The sequence below is a fragment of the Trichosurus vulpecula genome, chromosome 4 (assembly GCF_011100635.1).
Source record: "Trichosurus vulpecula isolate mTriVul1 chromosome 4, mTriVul1.pri, whole genome shotgun sequence".
In the NCBI taxonomy this organism is placed as follows: domain Eukaryota; kingdom Metazoa; phylum Chordata; class Mammalia; order Diprotodontia; family Phalangeridae; genus Trichosurus; species Trichosurus vulpecula.
Window position 1 is genome coordinate 387,257,403 of NC_050576.1, and position 22,344 is coordinate 387,279,746.

Below are 22,344 nucleotides of genomic sequence, written 5' to 3' on the forward strand. Positions count from 1 at the left end.
AAAAATTGGGAAGAGAAATGAGAAGGATGCGAGAAAACCATGAAAAACAAGTCAATGACTTGCTAAAGGAGACCCAAAAAAATACTGAAAAATACACTGAAGAAAACAACACCTTAAAAAACAGACTAACTCAAATGGCAAAAGAGCTCCAAAAAGCCAATGAGGAGAAGAATGCCTTGAAAGGCAGAATTAGCCAAATGGAAAAGGAGGTCCAAAAGACCACTGAAGAAAATACTACTTTAAAAATTAGATTGGAGCAAGTGGAAGCTAGTGACTTTATGAGAAATCAAGATATTATAAAACAGAACCAAAGGAATGAAAAAATGGAAGACAATGTGAAATATCTCCTTGGAAAAACCACTGACCTAGAAAATAGATCCAGGAGAGATAATTTAAAAATTATTGGACTACCTGAAAGCCATGATCAAAAAAAGAGCCTAGATACCATCTTTCAAGAAATTATCAGGGAGAACTGCCCTGATATTCTAGAGCCACAGGGCAAAATAGAAATTGAAAGAATCCATCGATCGCCTCCTCAAATAGATCCCAAAAAGAAATCTCCTAGGAATATTGTCGCCAAATTCCAGAGCTCCCAGATCAAGGAGAAAATACTGCAAGCAGCCAGAAAGAAACAATTTGAGTATTGTGGAAACACAATCAGAATAACCCAAGATCTAGCAGCTTCTACATTAAGAGATCGAAGGGCTTGGAATGCGATATTCCGGAGGTCAATGGAGCTAGGATTAAAACCTAGAATCACCTACCCAGCAAAACTGAGTATCATGCTCCAAGGCAAAATATGGATTTTCAATAAAATAGAGGACTTTCAAGCTTTCTCAGTGAAAAGATCAGAACTGAATAGAAAATTTGACTTTCAAACACAAGAATCAAGAGAAGCATGAAAAGGTAATCAAGAAACGGAAATTGCAAGGGACTTACTAAAGTTGAACTGTTTTGTTTACATTCCTACATAGAAAGATGATGTGTATGATTCATGAGACCTCAGTATTAGGGTAGTTGAAGGGAATATGCATATATATATATATATATATATATATATATATGTTTATGTGTATATATATATATAAGTGAATGTGTATATGTGTATATGTATGTATGTGTATGTATGTGTATATATATGTGTGTTTTTATATATGTATATATATATATATATATGTAAAAGAGAGAGAGCAGACACAGGGTGAGTTGAAGATGAAGGGAAGATATCTAAAAGAAATAAAGTGAAATTAAGGGATGAGACAGCAACATACTGAGAGAGGGAGATAGGGAGAGATAGAATGGGGTGGATTATCTTGCATAAAGGTGGCAAGAAGAAGCAGTTCTGTGGGAGGAGGGGAGAGGGCAGGTGAGGGGGGAATGAGTGAACCTTGCTCCCATCAGATCTGGCCTGAGGGGGAATACCATACATACTCAGTTGGGTATCTTACCCCACAGGAAAGAAGAGGGAGGAAGATAAAAGAAAATAAAAGGGGGGGGGATGATGGAGGGGAGGGCAGATGGGGGTGGAGGTAATCAAAACAAACACTTTGGAAAGGGGACAGGGTCAAGGGAGTAAATTCAATAAAGCGGGATGGGTTGGGAAGGAGCAAAATGTAGTTAGCCTTTCACAACATGAGTATTGTGGAAGGGTTATACATAATGATACATGTGTGGCCTAGGTTGAATTGCTCAACTTCTTAGGGAGGGTGGGTGGGAAGGGAAGAGGGGAGAGAATTTGGAACTCAAAGTTTTAAAATCAGATGTTCAAAAACAAAAAAAGGTTTTGCATGCAACTAAAAAATAAGATACACAGGCAATGGGGCGTAGAAATTTATCTTGCCCTACAAGAAAGGAAGGGAAAAGGGGATGAGAGGGGAGGGGGGTGATAGAGGGGAGGGCTGACTGGGGAACAGGGCAACCAGAATATAAGCCATCTTGGAGTGGGGGGGAGGGTAGAAATGGGGAGAAAATTTGTAATTGAAACTGTTGTGAAAATCAATGCTGAAAACCAAATATGTTAAATAAATAAATTTAAATTTTAAAAAAAAAAGCTATACTGGTTGTCTGTGATACTTTCTGGCCTCGTGTTCTTTCCAATGAGCTATAATTTCCAAGGATCCTTTAAATTTACAAGGATCTTGTAAAATGTTGCCTCAATGATTCTCTTTTCCTCCTCCTCCTCCTCCTCTTCCTCCATCTTTCTCCTCCCCTATCCCTATCCCCCTTCCCTCCCTACTTTGTCCCAGTGGAACAAATAAGGTTAATCAAAACAAATCCCCACATTAGCCATGTCCAAAGACATGTCTTATTCTGCATCTTTAGTACATTGCCGCTCTACCAAGAGGTGAGTAGTGCGCTTCCTCATCCATCCAGTCATGCTCGGTAATTGCATGATCAAGGTTCTCAGGTGCTCAAAAGTTGTTTTTCTTTATGATATTGTTATATAAATCATTCTTTTGCTTCTGCTCACTTCACTGTGCATCGATAAGTTCGGATAAGTCTTCTTAGTTTAGTATGAAACTGTTCCTTTTGTCATTTCTTAAGTCACAATAGTATTCCATTACATTCATGTACCATAATTTTTTCAGCCATTCCCCAAATGATGGACACCACCTTAATTTCCAGTTCTTTTACCACTACAAAAAATAGCCACTGCAAACATTTTTCTACATATGTGTCCTTGTCTTTTTTCTTTGAGCTCTTTTTTTTTTAAAGGCCTGGTAGAGGAATTGTAGGGTCAAAGGGTATGCACAAGTCAGTGATGTAGTTCCAAACTGATTTCCAGAATGGCTGACCCAATCTGGGTGTAAAAAAGTGAAAGTTTCACACCTGAGGACATCAGTTTTCCACTCATCATGCTATGGAGAAGCAGCCTATAATACAGGGATGGCTTTGGGCTCAAAATGATGTGGGTTCAAGCCTTGACTACCACATACTAGCTGTGTGATCATGGGCAAATCACTCAACCTCTCGATGCCTTGGACAACGCTAAAGTTTCTGCACCAGATGTCTATATCAATGAACTCATAGAATCATAGATTTAGAGCCAGAGGGGATGTTGGAAGCTGCTCAATCTAACCTCCTCATTTAACAGGTAAGGAAACTAAAGCCAAGAGATTAAGTGATTGACCAAGGTCACGCAGGTAATAAACGACAGACATGGGATTTAAATCCAGGTTCTCTGACTCCAAATCTCACGTTCATTCCTTTGCATCTGCTATCACCTCTTGGTTATAATTTTTTTTTAAATCATACTTTCACCCTGACATACCAATTGCTGGATGAGGAAAAAACCTCAAATGATCCTGAAATAAGCTGACTGGTATTTGATCAATACAAATCATCCTAAGATTTGTGTCCGAAGGTTCCCTCTTGTGGGATAATGATAGAACAACCAAACCCTTTAGGACAATACAATGGTTCTTTATGTCCCTGTTGCATCCCAGCAGTCTAAAATACCCTTTCAGACCATGTGTATCTGAAGCTAAGCCAAGATTAAGAATGATAGCTAGCATTTGAATAGAACAGAACGTGAAGGTTTGCAAAGAGCTTACGGGGATACAACCTGGACAGTATACCAGCGCCATGCCAGGAAACTGAATCACCTCCATTTGAATTGTCTTAGGAAGATTCTGAAGATCACTTGGAAGGATAAGCTACCAGACACTGAGGTCCTTACTTGAACTAAACTGCCAAGCATTCAAACTCTGCTTCAGAGAGCACAACTCTGATGGACTGATCACATTGTTCGAATGCAAAATGTACACTTGCCAAAAAGACCATTTTGTGGAGAACTCACACGGGGCAAGTGTTCATGTGGTGGTTAGAAGTAGCAATACAAGGACACTCTCCAGGGCTCTCTTAAGAACTTTGGAATTGATTATGTGATGTGGGAGACAATGGCACAGGACCTCTCAGCATGGCATGCCCACATCAGAGAAGGTGCTGTGCTCTATGAGCAAAGCAGAATTGAAACAGCTCAAAGGAAACAAAGGGTGCACAAATTTAGAATATCCACCCCAAATGTTCACATGGACTATTTGTGCCCGACCTATGGTAGAGCATTCAGAGCTCATATCGTTCTGATCAGACACAGTCCTAGACACAGTGAAACTTGACTCAAGCATAGTGATGTCCTTTGGTCCTCTTCCAGAACAAAGGACAACAACCAATCAACCAACCAACCAACCACCACCCCCCCTTGTTAACTTGACATGACTTGATCATTTTAATGTGCCTCAGTTTCCTTGCCTATAAAAGGAGGCAACAGACTAGATCACCTCTGAGACTCCTTAGAGCTCTAATCTATGATCCTGTATTTGAAGGACTGAGGAAATTGCTATTCTCATTGAAGATGAAGTTAAAAGGGGCTTGCCCAGGGTCACATGGCTAGTAAATGTCTGAGTCAGGATTCAAACTTAGTTCTTTTGGATTCCAAGTCCAACTCTCCTCTCCCTGCCACACAGCTAGAATAAGCAGTGGCCTATGTTGCATGATTTTAGGGGCTCTGAGAAAGTCTCCCCCGCCTCCCAACAGTCCCTTCTTCTAGGGAAAGCAAGTGCCAGAATGTCTAAAATTCCTTTGTGCTAAACATTCCTCCCTGGAGCCCTCATAAAAATATGGTGTGCCCAAGGGTAGGGGTATTAAGTCGTTGATACCTTGGTGTGATTTTGTCTGAGCCTTTTGTGAAAGGAGGCCAACTGGAGGTTATCGTGAGGTGCCAGCAGTTGTGTCAGTGAGGAGAGGGGAAAGAGAAGAGGAAAAGTGGGCAAAAGAGCTCAGATATGACAACGGAGCTATAGAGCACAGAAAACAAGCTTTGCCTGCATGCCCAGTGTTGTCTAGACTCTACCTCACCCCAATTGTTTTGTTGGTATCTTTTGTTTTTATATTATAACTGAGAGAAACTATTATTTCTCTTGTATTAATAATTAATTATTCAATCAGAACCAAGGTTTTTCCCCTTTTCTACTTCCTCATCCAGAAATCAACCAGTGTGGGAAATCTATCTGAAAGATTTACTCACCCCAAGATCTAATCAGATATAATCTAATGGATTTCTGAGTGCATTCCTGCTCGTTGTGTTTACTCAGACAGATCTGGGAAAGTGTTGTTTCTCCCTTAATTGGGGAGAATTAATTGGAAATTGATAAATCTCTTTGACCAAGATTTGGGTGATCCAAGTTATGTACCCCAAGCCCCTCATTATAATGTAGACAAGACTCTCATTGTAACATTCATTTTCTCATTAATTGTTGACTAATCAGAGTTGATTGCCACCTCAGGAATGCCTACTTTTCCAAGAGCTTATAAACTGTGAGTCCCGCACCACAAGGGGTCTTTGGTCTAAGAGAGAGGTAGCCAAATGACCATCCTTTTGTTAAAATGCTGACATCATAATAAAATGAACAATTACCCAGAAATTAGAAATTATGTCTCTTGAACTTTTTATATGCCACACCACCATTGCCACATTTACCTCATTACTCTCACTTCCTTCAAGTATCCCTCCTTTGTGACAAAAATACTTAAGCAAACCAACTCCAGAAGCCACCACAACTGAGAGTATATGCAACACTCCCCACTTGTAGTTCTTCAATTCTCTAAGGAAAGTGTGTAGCATCATCTGTTCTCTAGGCCCCCTAAGGTCATCGAGGACTGGAACAAGAATCTGCCCTACAACACATCTAACAAGTAGCCATCCTGCCTTTGTTTGAAGAGAGTGCTACCAACTACTGCCTCAGGCAGACCCTTCATTGTTGGAAAGCTTTCATTGTTAAGAATTTTTCTTTATGTCAAATTGAAATCTACTTCTCTGTAACTTTCCCCAACGTTCGTAGGTCTACTCTCTGGACCCAAAAAGTATGTGACGGCCCTTCAAATACTTGAACACAGTTAAACACTCTGGGATCACAGGAACATAGATTTAGAGCCTGAAGGGCGTTTCAGAGGTGACCTAGTCTGATGCCCTCCTATTATAGGTGAAGAAGCACTGTAATCACATCAAGTCAACAAGACTTTATTAAGTATATATTCTGTCCCTGCTGTCAAGGAGCTCCCAGTCTAATGGGGGAGACAATGTGCAATTGACTACATACAAATGAGAGATATAGAAATTAGAGATAATCTTAGAGAAAAGGCACTAAAATTAGGGAAACTGGGAAAGGCTTCTTGCAAAAGGTATGACATTAACTGAGACTTGAAGAAAACCAGGAAGCAGAGATGAGGACGGAGAAAGTTCCATGCATAGGGGACAGCCAGTGAAAGTATAGAATTAGGAGATGGAGAGTTGTACAGGAGGAACTGCAGAAATGAGATTAGTATTACTGGATAGCAGATTTGTTCAAATATCGGATAACAGGACACAGGTAGTAAGTGGCCAAGGAAGGATTCAAACCCAGGTCCTCTAACTCTATATCCAGTGTTCTTTCCAATATGCCACCCTGCCTCATTCCTTCTGCTGATCCTCCTATGGAATGATCCTTGACTATCTGGTTGCCCTCCTCTGGACACTCTGAAGCTTATCAATGCTCTTCCTGAAACTCGATGCCCATTGCCTTTAGTCTCCTGAGTCTGTTTTGATTCATAGTCTTATTTATCTATTTAATTCTAAATATCTGGGCAATTTAGTTGTAGGTATCTAGGGCAGCTAGGTGGCACAATGGATAGAGTGCTGGGCCTGGACTCAGGAAGACCTGAGTTCAAATCTGGTCTCAGACACTTACTAGCTGTGTGACCCTGGGCAAGTCACTTAACTCTGTTTGCCTCAGTTTCCTTATCTGTAAAATGAACTGGAGAAGAAAATGGCAAACTGCTCTAGTATCCTTGCCGAGAAAATCCCAAATGGTGTCATAAAGAGTCAGACATGACCGAAACAAGTGAACAGCAACAATCTAGGTCACATGATGAAAACAGCACTAGACTTCAAACCAGAAGATTTTGTCATTGCCACGAAATAGCTGTGTGACCTTAGGTAAATCATTCAACCATTCTGAATCTGAGTGTCCTCAATTGTAAAATGCAAATAGAAATATTTGTTCTACCTGTCTGGTCAGATTATGGTAGGACCACGTGAGATAATGTCCAGGGGAATTCTTTGTAACCTTACACTGTCGTATACCTATAAGCTATTGTTAGGAAGAAGATTAATTAAGCTGGTTAAGTAGGGCATCCTTTATTTGATTTTCAATAAATATGAAATAAAATGGCACTATAACTATTATTAACAAAAGCATTCAGAAAAGAAGGTTTATATGAACTGATGCAAAGTGAAGTGAACAGAACCAGCATCGTTTATACAATGACTACAACATTGCAAAGGAAGACAACTCTGAAAGGTTAAGAATTCTGTTCAATGTAATGCCCAACCAAGACTCCAGGGGACTGCTGATGAGGCACAATTCTCACCTCTTGGAAAAAAAGATAAGAAAATTAAAGGGGAAGAAAGAAACTTACATTTATATTTATGTGGATTTGTTTTGCTTGATTGTGCTTATTCATTATTAGAGGTTTTTGTTTTGCTTTGTTGAGAGCGGGGGAAGAATACAGGGAAAAAGGAGAGGGAGAATGATCATAGTGAGTCAGGATTTTAAAAAAGAATGTTAAGAATGTCAAAGAAACATTTTAAAAATGTGAATGGAACAGAACCAAACAGGAGGCTCAGACAATTGGGGCAACTTTAGAATAAAAGTGATGAATATTCTATGCTTGAAAAACTCCAGCTGCCCATGATGGAGATTCACAGTTTCATGTACAATTCTCTTGTCCTCTTATCTGTACATGGAAATGCTCATTTTTATTAGCATTTGCCAAGCTCACAATAACAAAAAAATGAAAAATTTATTTTTTTTGAAAAGGAGAAAGGACAGTTTCATATTGGTAAAGTTAAACTTTTTTTTAAAGTACCTAAAGCTATTGAGTGGATAAGAAAATCTTGGAGCCCATGGTCAAAAGAAAACAGAAAGCAAATCGTAAATGGGGGAGAACCATAGTGAGGAGAAAAAGGCTTATCAGGTTATGGCAAGAAAACACAAAGCCAAAAATGTGTTTTTGCAATAAAACATAGGCACCCTTTTAAGGTATTGTGGTACATAATGAGAAAGAGCAGGAAAAAAAAATTTAAAACACATTTTTGGCTGTGTCCTTATGTGTTAAAGTCAGTGCATTAGACACTGAACTATAAGTAATAGAGTACCTTACACAAAATAGATATTTAATAAATGTGAATGGTATTAGAATGGATTGGATTAAATAGCATCGATTCACTCTAGTGCAGGATGCAGCTAGGTGTCTCGGTGAATAGAGCACAGGGCTTGGAGTCAGGAAGACTTAAGTTCAAATCCAGCCTCAGACACTTAGTAGTTGTTTGACACCATGCAAGTCATGTAACCTCCTTTTGCCTTAAATCTACTGAGAAGGAAATGGCAAACCACTCCAATATCCTTGCCAAAGAACCCAAAAAAACCCATGGGCAGTATGGTCCACAGAGTCACAAAGAGTTGGATATGACTGAACAATAACAAACGTAGGAGACCTTTGCAGTAGCTGCCAAATTTATCCTGCCTCATCCTGTGTCACTAGCATAATCCTGAGGCTTCTCTAAGTCTAGGGAAATTTGTAGGATCTGGTGCTAATCAAGGGAGCAGCTGGTTAGTGGAGGGAGAAGAGACTCTAGGAGTTGGAAAGTCAAAGGAAAAGGGACAGGAGTGTTTTTTGCCAACTTTGAAAAGACTCCATGGGAGATATCTGCCATGGGTTGGGGTGGGGGGGGTGGGGTGGGACACACCTGCCTGAGAGTCTGGAGGAAGAAGAACCAAATTACCCTAAATCTGATGAGTCCTACTGCGATCTGGGCCATCTCCAATCATCCTGATCTAGATCTGGCCACTGGACCCAGATGGCTCTGGAGGAGAAAGTGAGGCTGGTGACTTTGCACAGCCTCCCTCACTTAATTCCAATTCGTTTGCAAGTCACGGCATGACCGTCCTGAAGTCATGGTCCTCTTCAAGAACACAACAATAACAACAAGAAGCAGAGTGATATTCCTAACTAACAAAGGCATATAACTGTATTAACCAGACATTCCTCATTAAATGCAGTAAAGAAGTCAGGAGCTGGACCAAGTCGGGAAGTTCTTTAATCACTCTCAGTTTATGGTGTAAGTTGGAGCCAAGGATCGGAAGCAGGGTGTGGAGGGGCAAACATGGACCCTGTCCTTCATTTAATGGTACTGTGACTGGTATGGACTGTCCATGTTGAGGGGTGTGTGTGGTCAATTCTTTAACAACCTTGAGTTCTTTTTCCCATGGGAGGTGAGGGAAAGAGAAGGCATTTGTGATAGAAAGAGTGCCAAATTTGAAGTAAGAGGCCTGGGTTTAAACGCTGGCTCTATTATTTATTTCTTGTGTGGCCTTGGGGATATAACTTAACTACTATAGACCTCAGTATCCTCATTCGTAAAATGAAGGGCTTGAATGAGGCCCCTTTGAACTCTAAATCTGTGAATTCCAGAGTGGCACTCTGTTGTTGTCCATCCTTTGGGAGTGAACCAGATTTGAGGTACCCAGAGTTGCACAAAGTCATCAGCCTCACCCTCTCTTCCAGATTCATTGAAGTCCAGTGTTAAGACAAAAGTCAAAATGACTGGCAATAGCCAAGGATGCAGTGGATGGGTGACCTTGGAATCTTCCACATCTGACCAAGCTCCAAGAGCTCCCTAGAACCAGCTTCAGCTTCCTTCATGACCATTAGAACAAAGAGCTCACATCCACTTATTCTGTTGGGGGGAGGGGAGGAGGGGAGCTTTCACATGTTTGAAGTAGACATCTCCCTAACTCACCGATGGACTTGATGCCTGTAGGTTACCTCAACCTGGTTCAGCCAACTGCCAAGATGGTTTTACTATGGCATGACTGCAGCTTCTTGGAGCCACATGTGAGAACTGGGTGAAAGGTGGACACCAAAGGTGGGTGAGAAGCCTGAAAAGGGCTCAGCAAGCCCTCACACCAGACGTGCTAATCATATCTGAACCATAGACCCACAGCGATCTAAGTCTGGAGCCACCATATACACATCTTAGGGAGAATGGGGCTTGTTAGAGAAGGAAGTATGCTGGGCTATGTACTAGGATATGGATATATCTGTATTTTTTTGCTGTGTATAATAAATCTGTACTATGTTCTATGCCTTGTTAGTTTGGTGCTTGTGAGGGAACTGAGAACACTTAGACACTTAGATAGGAGCTAGAATAAGCCAAATTCACGTGATGGGGTAGGGGGTGGGGGGAGAACTATGATGATGGTGATGATGATGATGATGACTAATATTTATATAGTGCTTTAAGGTTTACAAAGTGCTTTACAAATATTCTCATTTTGTCCTTAAAACAAACCTGAGAGGTAGGAGTTATAATTATCTCCATTTTACAGATGAGGAAACTGAGGCATACAATTCAGGGTCTCATAGTAAGTGTCTGAGGCAGGATTCAAAATTAGGTTGTTGTTAAGAGGAGAAATTATTGTGAAGAAGGGGCCCACCTTCTTCACTACCATTAACAACTACTAAGCAACGGCCAATGGGCAGATAAGCCAAGTGGCCTGGGAGGGGCAGTATTTCCCAGACCACTGGTCCTGCTTTTAGCCTAGACCATTGTCAGGGAAGCAACTCCTGTGGAGAAAGGGCCAGCCATCCCCACCAACTCCCAAACCACAAGGCAGGTAACCTAGCCTAGCTGAAGTAGCAAGGCATTCTGAGGGAGAGAAAGGAGGTAGCCTTGCACCAGGCAAGTCAAACAACTGCCATCTCTTTGACCACTATTTTCCTTCAGACTTTGATGGAGACAGTCCAAGACCCTGAATCCAATAGCCTCTGGAATGGCAAAGAGCCGTCAGTGCCTACAGGCATCATCCTGGGGGAGCAATGAGTGAAGATGCAGCCTGGAAACTGCTCCTACACGTACTGTGGCCACAGCTACTGAAGACCCAGAAAAGAAGGTTCTTGACACCAAAGTCCTTAAGTGCTGCCAGAAATTGATAATGTCAGAAATTGATATGATTTTATCAGTGAAAACGGCATTTAAAAAGCAGCCTTACCACCTGTGGAGGTACTGTAAAGCCTTACTTTTCTATTTGTATCCCCAATGCCTTGCACACAGTCAGCACTCAAATTTTCATTCATTCATTCCTGACTTTAAGTCCCATACTCTACCCACTGCACTTCCAAATAGAGTTCAAATAGAAAGCAATAACTTTCAGATTTGACCCCTGGGTCTGTTTCATTCTAGAGTGCTGGCTCTGCATTACAGGCTAAGCTAAGATTACAGAAAGAAGTAAAAGATCAAAGGTGACTTTGTCTGGACATATCAGATCCAACTGCTTCCTGCTTCAGACTAGGGCAGAAATCCCATTTTGCAACAATCTAAGTCCAGTCTTGTGTTTTCCCATGTTGATATATTTCCATAACAAAGCAGAATTGTAAACACTTTCCTCAAGGCAAATCTTGAATATTCTCCAGAAATCTCAGCTTGACTCACTAATTTCCAAGCCTCTTCTCTGATATACCAGGCCATTAGAGACAGACCCCCTGCAGCAGCTTAAAAGAACAAAGCTGAGTCCCATCAAGTTTCTGGAGTGAATCCTGTCTTTACCAGGAATCTAGTTACTGCAGTGCAGCAGAGTGGAGACCAAAAAAAAAGGGAAACTTGACATGTTGCCCCTAGCATGTGGGATAGCTCTTGAAGTCACCTTTTTTTCCCCTAAGGATGATTATCTTTCCTTTTATGAGGTCCTCTGTAACTCTCAAGCTGTGTTTATCTCAAAGGGCTCAAATGACCCTCCATATTGTTGCTCTACTCAAAAAACACATTTTGCCTTCTTTTAGCATCATCCCAGGAAGTGATGTCTAGTGTAAACATGTGCTGGAGGTAATATGGTGTTGTAGAAAGAGGAATAGATATGATAGAGGGCCTGAGTTCAAATTCCTTCTCTTCTGTTCATTACCTATGTGATCCTGGACAAGTCACAGCCTCATTGGGCCTCAGTTTGCTCAATTGTAAAATGAGAGAGGTTCCCAAACTTATTTGGCCTACCGACCCTTTTCAAAAAAATTACTCAGCACCCCCCAGAAATCTACTTTCTCTAATCCTTTAACTTTTTTAAAATTTGCATCATTTCAAAAAAAATGTAAAATATATATATTTTTAAATGATGCATCTTAAATTTAATAACTTATTATAAATTTGGGGGTGTTTTCCTTCATTGAAATTTTGATGATGCAATATTGCATCATGTAACCAGATAGTATCATATTGTAAATAAGTCATTACACACACATATTCCTGTTGATGTATGCTGGACTTCCCAACAATGTTCAATGCGCTAGCCTGCCAACACTTGCTTGTTAAGATCTGTTGTTGGACTTGACCACTGATCGGTTATAGCTTGTATTTTGTGTGTTTATTTGAGAAAAATATAATTACTAGGACTTTAACTCTGTTACACAACACACGAAATATGTACAAACAGTTTTTCAAAATTTTCTTCTCTACTTTTTTTTCCTTATGCTTCCACCACCCCCTTATTTTTATTCAACAGCCCCCAGTGGCACTGGAGGCTGCTAACTGCCCCCCTGGATCATTGCAACATGCCCCAGGGGGTGGTATGGGGCACTTTTGGAACCTATGGACTAGATGGTCTCTACAATCCCTTACAACTTTTTATCTATCACGCTATGACCACAAAATGACTAATTCTGGGTAAATCCTTTCAGAAGTCCTTCTCAACTTCTCAGCTAACATACTTTACTTGGGGTCATAAAGACCAGATTTCAAAAGAGTGTTGATAAGCTGGAGAGTGTCTAGGGGAGAGCAATCACATTGGGGAAGAGGCACATATTCTTAACATATAAAAATTAGTTGAAGAAAGTGGGCATATTTATCTAGAAGCAAAGAACACTGGTGCGGGGATATAATAGCTATGTTTAAGTATTTGAAGGGTTGTCTGTCACATGTAATGGGGATCAGCTTGGTTTTTTTTGGTCTCAGAGAGCAGAACTAAGAATAGTTGCATGGAAGTTGCAAAGAGACCAGTTCAGGCTTGAGGTCAAGAAAAACTTCCTGATAGGGTTGTCCAAAAGGGAAATGGTTTGTCTTGAGAGATGGTGGCTTTGCCCTCCTTGGAGGTCTTCAAGAAGGAGCTGGATGACCACTCATCAGGTATGTCATGGTGGAAAATCCTTTGAGTATGAGTTAAAGTAGACAGCTGCTGAGATCCCTTCCAACTCTCAGTCCTGTGATTCTAAGAGTCCCAGTTTCAGGCACTTAGTTATGTGATTCTAGTTCATTCCTTTGGCCTCTCTAGGCCTCAGCTTCTTTGTCTTGAAAATGAAGGAGTTGGATCAGATGACCTCTTGGATGTCTTCCAGCTCGAAATCCTGCTTATTGTATGTTTTTGTTCCAGACCTGTGATTTCATTGGTATAGAAAATGCCTTGTAAAGAAACACTTTCAACCAAAGTGAATCTACACCTACCCCACAACTTACAGTCTTAGATGTTTAGGGGTACCGAGAATTTGTGACTTTTCAGGCAATCACCCAGGCAGCCTGTGTCAGAGGCTGGATTTGAACTCAGGCTATAAAATGAGGAAAATGAACTAAGATGGTTTCTGAGGTCTATTCCAACTCTAAATCTGCAATTATAATAAAAATAGCTAGCATTCGTATAGCGCTTCTCATGTGCCAAGCACTGAGCTAAAAGCTTTACAAAGCGCCTAGATCTTAATTCTATGATTCAAGTGTTCCTGACTCCAAAATTCCTTATAATTCTACTACATACCGACCTAAAAATGCTCTTTGCATGAACCCTATCACACGCTAGCCATCTATTCTCCAGCTTGCAAACATTCATTTCAAAGCCTAAAAAATAAACCACAAGACAACTATCATGATTATGCTAAAGCCAGCTGGAGCTAATCTCACGAGTTGATTGTTCAATTTCAGAAATTGGCAAATGCTACAAAATAGGGTTTGATCTCTATTGTCTAGACTTTAAATTATGATGGAAAATGTTAATGAAGGAGATTAAACTTAAAAATGTGTCATGGGGACCTCCCCCTGCTCCTCCACCCCTCCTCCAGGGAGCTGGTTGTTAAACATTTATAAGCACACCCCTGATTATATGCCTGTAGTTATATTTCACGCTTTCAGTCCTCTAGTAGTCTTCTATCTTGGCTGTCTCTGGGAGCGCCTATTATAAATATGCTGAAGCTACACAAACAACTGAATCATGACGGTTCGAGTTGGAAACTCAATCACGCATCAAAGACAGGGCCCTAGAAGAGCTGTCAGGATTTGAGGAGAGGTAGATCTGTGAATCCTTCTTTCTCCGGCTGCTGAGCACTCCTAATTTTGATTCACTGGTTTGGCATTTTAATCTGAAGGTGAGAACAAGGCAGTACTAAACTATACGTGTTTTCTTCTAAAGCATTCATTTGTGATCCTTGTCCAAATCGTTCTTTAGTCTTACCTCCTAATTATTCTTCATTTGTGCTAGTGTAGAGAGTGGAGCAGTAACAGAGGCTTGGTATTCTTATTTATCAGATATCATAAATGGTACCAAAAAGAAACAAGAGACTATCCTATTCCATAAAATTACACCTATATCCATTCCTTCTTCTACCCAACTGTGAGTTTTAATGAACCCAGATATAGAACCAAACTTTTAATTGGGTTTAATGTTACCGTTTCTTGCATGCAAAATTAAGTCTGCACGGCCTCCTTGCCTTCTCACCTGCTGCAATATAAACTACTGGAAACAATTCTTCCCCATAAAATCATCATCTCTGCTATGGACAGAAAATAGAAGCTCTCAAAAAGCCCAAGCTGTTTTATTAGCTCTCCACAGCCTCCTGGATTGAATTCAAACTCCTTTTCCTATTTTCATGAAGGTCTGTCATTCTGCAAAAAAGGTCTTAGACTCAGGCCTAGATCTTTGAATGCTTCACTGGTTACCCTGTTACTTTTACTTTAGAAAAGGAGACCTGTAGCTATGCTCGTTAGATGTGAGAAAGCAAGGGCAAAGCATAAAACTCAACTCACACAAGAGAGGAACAAAATGTAGTAGAAACTGGAAGTAGGCCCCAGAGAGCCCACACTCATATTCATTGCCAACCTACAATGCCATAAGTCTCTCTTGGGTAAAACTCCAATTATTTTCAGCAGGAGTCCTGAAAACATAAGGGAGCAGACCCATGAGTTATACCTCCTTCCTCAACTACCTTGTATTTATTCTCTTTATAGTTATTCATCTCCTTTATTGGGGCATATGGGGTGTCCAGGGAAGACTGACGCTTCTGGTGGGAGGGCTTACTGAGTCTTTTCAAGGCTGCTTTACACCTTTAATGTCCCCCTGTCACCCAACTCTTACCTGTGGCTCCAAGAAGCTGTAGCATGTGCAGTGGCCACCCCCTGGTAAAACCGTCTTGCCAGACAGGCTAAACCAGGCTGAGGGTAACCTATGGATGGGATGTCTACCCCAAGCGTATGAAGGCTTCCCTTGGTGGAATGGATGGATGAGAACAATTTTTCCTTCAGCCAGGAAGGCAACTGAAGCAAGTGCTTCGGAGTGCTTAGAGCTTGGTTAAACGTGGAGGAAGCCAAGGTCATCCACTGCATCCTGGACCATTGTCAGTCATCCTGACTTTTGTCTTGCCCCTGGACTTTGATGACTGTGGAAAAGAGAGTGAGACTGGAGATTTTATACAACTCTGCCTCACTTGAACCCAATTCATATGCAAGTCAAGACATCACCCTATGATGCCATTGGTTCTCTTCAAAAACAAAAGATGAACAATAACAGCAATATTCTGCATATATTTACATATAAACCCATTTCCTCTGTTAGAAAATAAGTTCCTTGAGACTAGAGATTACTTCATTCTCCATATTTATCACCCTAGGGTCTAGCATAGTGCCTGGCACATTAAGTAGCGCCCAATAGTAATTGGTAGATCTGTTGATTTGGACTAGCCCAGTGATCAATTTCCTTGGTGTAGGGAACTGTTGTTTAAAAAAATACTATTTATCAATTCAGATCTGCAAATATTCTAAAACTCATAATCTTAGAGAGTTATTTGGAGGCACTGAGAGGTTATGCCAAAGGTCTCATAGTCAGTATATGTGAGAGGTTGCACTTGAATCCAGGTCATACGGACTGGCTCTATCCACCACAATAGGGTGCCTTGCACATAGTAGGTACTTATTACACTTTTTTAATTGAATTAAGATGTTTCAATTTCCTTCAATTAAACTATAGAAGGACATGGCCGCAACATGTGATGACTAACTTTGATAGATTTACCTCTTCTCAGCAATGTAAGGATCCAAGACAACTCTGAAAGACTCGTGATGGAAAATGCTGTCCACATTAAGGAAAAAGAACTACGGAGTCCGAATGCAGATCAAAGTGTACTGTTTGTTGTCTTTTTGCTGTTGCTTCTTCTTTCTTGTGGTGTCTCCTTTGGTTCTAATTCTTCTTTACATCATGACTAATGTGAAAATATATTTAATGTGAATGTATATTTAGAGACTATTTCAGATTGCATACCATCTTAGGAAGGGGGAAGGGAGGGAGAGGGAGAAAATCTTATGGAAGTGAATGTTAAAAACTAAAAAGAGGTAAATAAATTTTTTTAAAAGGATGTGGTGGGCTAAATCACAAAGGATCTTAGACCCACCTGATACCAAATGTCAAATGCATAATCGTCTATTAATTTGCCTACTTATGCTATTTGAACTTCTAAAATTAGGTTGAGCTCCTGTTGTCTCCCCAAATTCCAATTCTGATTCCTCATGACTTGGAGAGTAACATCTGTGGACAGTAGTTTCTGGTAGGACCCACCAAGCTAAAAAGACTTTAAGAGCAACTTGGGGAGAGATTACACACACACACACACACACACACACACACATGCATACACACATACATACATACATACATACATACTGTCCAAAGGCTGTTGCTCACAGACAAGTCCATAGAGATTATCACCAGAGGTTTAACTACCAAGCAAAGAATTTTCTTGCCCACAACTCAAAAAGACGGTCAAGCTGTCTCTGGAGGGAGGGTCCCCATTGATGAAAACTCAGCTTAATGATGTATTGAAGAGCCCCAGCCCTAAGTATATCAGCAACAACCCTAGAAATATTAGAGCACACCACTAGTAAATATTGAGCTAAGGTGAAGAAAAAAAATCCCAAGAAGAAAAAGTTGAGTGGTAGCTGAATTGTATCTCTTTCTAGTGAGATGTTTTGCGTATTATCATCATATCTCAAATTCACACAGTACTTTAAGATTTGCAGAGCACTTATCTTGAGAACAGACGGCATCTTTACCTGCTCACTCTTCCTCACCCCACATATCTAATCTGTTGCCAAATCATATTGTTTCTACCTTTACATCTCTGCTATATGTCCCCTTCTCTCCACCCACATAGACACACCACCGTGCAGGCCCTTATGCCTTCAGGCCTAGACTACGGCAATACCCTCTAATTGGTCTCAAGCTTCTCCAAACCCCAATCCATCTTCCACTCAGCTGTGAAAGTGATTTTCCTAAATCAAAGGTCTTACCATTTCATTCCCCTATTCAATAAACTACAGTGACTCTCTATCATCCCCAGGATAAAATGTAAAGTCTTCTCTTTGGCATTTAAAGCTCTGCATTACCAGCTCTCTTCCTACCTTTCCTTCTTATAGTTTGCTTCCTTCCACACACTGTATAGTCTAGCTACATTGGCCTGACCTATTTGCTGTTCCTTGCTCACGACACTTTGCCTTGGTTCTGTCTTTACACTGGTTGACCTCCATGCTTGGAATCCTCTCCCTAGTAACTTGTAGCTTTCCTGACTTGCTTCAAGACTCAGTTCCAATATTGCCTTCTATAAGAGACGTTTCCTTCCTTTCCCTTCCAGTGTTTTCCCTCAGAGATTACCTTCCACCCATTCCATATATTTCATCTGTATTTTATCATATCCATATATTATATGTTGTCTCTCCCACCAGAACATGAGCTCTTTCAGGGTGGGGACAGTTTTTTGCCTTTCTTTATATCCCCAGCACCTGGCATATAATAAATGTGCCTAACGCAGTGGCTGGCTTAACAAATGCTTGGATTTTTTGTTGGTTGGTTGATTTAAAAATATTTTTTAAAATAATTTTTATTATAATCTTAAACAAAAAGAACATTTTTATGTGTACAGCAAAACACAAAAGGAGGATTGCATATGAAATCATGGATCTCCATTTTATAGCACTTGCTTTCTTTAAAAGTCTATCATAAATTCCATCTTATTTTCTTTTCTCTTTTAAATAGAATTTTATTTTTTCTAAATATATGTAAAGACAATTTTAACATTGATTTTTAAAAAAAATTTTATTTAACATTTTTAGTTTTCGACATTGATTTTCACAAGATTTTGAGTTACAAATTTTCTCCCCATTTCTACCCTCCCCCCCACTACAAGATGGCATATATTCTGATTGCCCCATTCCCCAGTCAGCCCTCCCTTCTGTCATCCCACTTCCCCCACCCCAATCCCCTTTCCCCTTACTTTCTTCTAGGGCAAGATCGATTTCTATGCCCCATCGCCTGTATATCTTATTTCCCAGTTGCATGCAAAAACAACTTTTTTTTTTGAGCAGCTGCTTTTAGAAATTTGAGTTCCAAATTCTCTCCCCTCTTCCCTCCCCATCCACCCTCTCTAAGGAGGCAAGCAAGTCAACATAGGCCACACATGTATCATTATGCAAAATACTTCCACAGTAGTCATGTTGTGAAAGATTAACTATATTTCCCTCCATCCTATCTTGTCCCTATTTACTCAGTTTTCTCCCTTGACCCTGTTCCTTTTCAAAAGTGTTTGCTTTTGATTACCTCCTCCCCTGATTTGCCCTCCCTTCCCTTCTATCATCCCCCCTTTCTTATCCCCTACCCCCAACTTTCCCATGGGGTAAGATACCCAACTGAGTACATATGTTATTCCCTCCTCAAGTCAAATCCGATGAGAGCAAAATTCACTCATTCCCCCTCACCTGCCCCATCTTCCTTCCAACAGAACTGCTTTTTCTTGCCACTTTTATGAGATAATTTACCCCATTCTATCTCTCCCTTTCTCCCTCTCTCAATATATTCCTCTCTCATCCCTTAATTTTATTTTATTTTTTAGATATCATCCCTTTATATTCAACTCACCCTGTGCCCTCTGTCTATATATATGTATATTCCCTTCAACTACCCTAATACTGAGAAAGGTCTCATGAATTACACACATCATCTTTCCATGTAGGAATGTAAACAAAACAGTTCAACTTTAGCAAGTCCCTTATGATTTCTCTTTCTCGTTTACCTTTTCATGTTTCTCTTGATTCTTGTGTTTGAAAGTCAAATTTTCTGTTCAGCTCTGGTCTTTTCATCAAGAAAGCTTGAAAGTCCTCTATTTTATTGAAAACCCATATTTTGCCTTGGAGCATTATATTCAGTTTTGCTAGGTAGGTGATTCTTGGTTTTAATCCTAGCTCCTTTGACCTCCGGAATATCAACTTCCAAGTCCTTTGATCCCTTAACGTAGAAGCTGCTAGATCTTGTGTTATTCTGATTGTGTTTCTACAATACTCAAATTGTTTCTTTCTGGCTGTTTGAAGTATTTTCTCCTTGACCTGGGAACTCTGGAATTTGGTGACAATATTCCTAGGAGTTTTCTTTTGGGGATCTATTTGAGGAGGTGATCAATGGATTCTTTCAATTTCTATTTTACCCTCTGATTCTAGAATATCAGGGCAGTGTTCCTTGATAATTTCTTGAAAGATGATATCTAGGCTCTTTATTTCATCATGGCTTTCAGGTAGGCCAATAACTTTTAAATTATCTCTCCTGGATCTATTTTCCAGGTCAGTGGTTTTTCCAATGAGATATTTCACATTGTCTTCCATTTTTTCATTCCTTTGGCTCTGTTTTATAATTTCTTGATTTCTCATAAAGTCACTAGCTTCCACTTGCTCCAATCTAATTTTTAAGGTAGTATTTTCTTCAGTGGTCTTTTGGACCTCCTTTTCCATTTGGCTAATTCTGCCTTTTAAGGCATGCTTCTCCTCATTGGCTTTTTGGCACTCTTTTGCCATTTGGGTTGGTCTATTCTTTAAGGTGTTATTTTCTTCAGTAATTTTTTGGGTCTCCCTTAGCAAGTCATTGACTTGTTTTTCTTGATTTTCTTGCATCTCTCTCATTTCTCTTCCCAATTTTTCCTCTACTTCTCTTACTTGCTTTTCTAAATCTTTTTTGAGCTCTTCCATGGCCTGAGACCAATTCATATTTTTCTTGGAGGCTTTTGATATGGGCTCTTTGACTTAGTTGACTTCTTCTGGCTGTATGTTTTGATCTTCTTTGTCATCTAAAAAAGATTCTATAATCTGAGTCCATTTTCACTGCCTGTTCATATTCCCAGCCAACTACTTGACCCTTGAGCTTTTTGTCAGGGTATGACTGCTTGTAGAGTAGAGAGTACTTTGTCCCAAGCTTTAGTTTTCAGAGCTACTTCTACTCCACTGTCACTGCAAGCTGTGCAACATCAGTGCTCTTTCTCCTCCAAGAACCGCCAAACAGGACCTCAGCCCAGATCCAAGCAGGGCAAAGCAAGAGAACTCTGCCTCTGTGCCAGCAAAGTGCTTGCTGCACTCCCACTGTGATCCACCACTTGATTCCTCCCACTGTGTGGGCCAGGGACTCTGGAAGCAGCCACAGCTGTAGCTCTGGAAGCAGCTGCCAGAGCTTCCTGCTACTGCTGCTGCCACTGCCACTGCCACCTCCACTGCCCCTGGGGCTGGGGCCAGACCATGCACTTCTCTCACCCAGATCCAGCAGTTTTCCCACTAACCTGCTCCATTGTATTTGGTGTTTGTGTGTTGAGAAGTCTGGTGACTGCTACAGCTCAGTGATTCATGGCCCTAAGGCCTCCTCCAGGCTGACTCCCAGTCTGGTTAGTCCTGGCGCAGCCCAAACTGGGTTGCACTCCACTCCCAGCATGGTGCAATAGACCCTTCCCAGCTACCATACAGGCTGTCCTGGGCTGGAGACCTGCTTCCCTCTGCTATTTTGTGGGTTCTGTAGCTCTAGAATTTGTTCAGAGCTATTTTTTTACAGGTGTTTGGAGGGATTTGGGGGAGAGCTTAAGCGAGTCCCTGCTTTCCAGCCACCATCTTGGCTCTGCCCCCTAACATTGATTTTTTAGATAAAAATTTGAGTTCCAAATTTTCTCCCTCCCCTCCCTCCTCTCTAAGATGGTCAGCAATTTGATACAGTTTATATACCAGTATTTTCAAAACTGTCCTGCTTTTTCTGTGCTTCTTTTCCAACTTCTTTCTGTTCTCTTCCATGCATCTCTAAAATGTTTCAATGGTCCTCTTTTTTTTTTTGGCATCATTATTGCCAACTCTTCCATAACCTCCCCAAACTCCTGTCTAAGAGGCAACCTAAGGCACCCCCTTACATTCTAGATCTTTTTCTTTTCTTCCCTTCCCTGGGAGGAACACTGAGGGGTATTGCTTTAAATGCATTACTGCTTCCCCTCCCCTCCGCTTCTCTTCTCTTCCCTCCCCTCCCCTCTCCTCCCCCACCCCTTCCCTCTCTCCACTCCAGTTCCCTTTCCTTCCTTTCCCTCCCTCCATTCCCTTCCCCTTTCCTTCCTTTCCGTTCCCTTCCTCCAGGATCAGGAAGTTTGTTCTGCTTTCAGCTATTCTCTCCCAGGTATTACTATTATTCTCAACCCTGTCCCTCCTCCCTATCCATGTTGTTTGCCTTTTAAATGTAATGTATTACTACATCATACTCTGCATGTGTGTGTTCAATCTTCCTTTGCACATTTTAGATAAGTGGTACCTCTGTTTTTCTTACTTAATTCACTGGAATTAGAAAAATTAAGGTTCAGAAGGAATATGTTTCTTCTCCTATTAAAATGTTTTACTGTATTATCATATAGCCTCTTCCAATTGCTGAAACAATTTGCCTTTCCAAGTCTTTTCATCAAAAATGCTTGAAAGTCATTTATTTCAGAGCGAGCTACCAGAGTTGTAGGAAATCAATTATGTGTTCAGTTAGGAGTGAAGTCCTGAGCAACCTGCCTGCTTGATCCAGCATAGTCATGCATCAAAGGTAACCAAGAGGGAGTGACCGTGATTCATCCATCAGTTCTGCTGGATTTGGAAATGCATTTGGTGGGGCAAATACTTTGTAGAAAATACTTTAAGGTTGAGCTTACTCTATCAAGGGACCAAGGTAGAAGAAAGGAGAATGTGTTGTG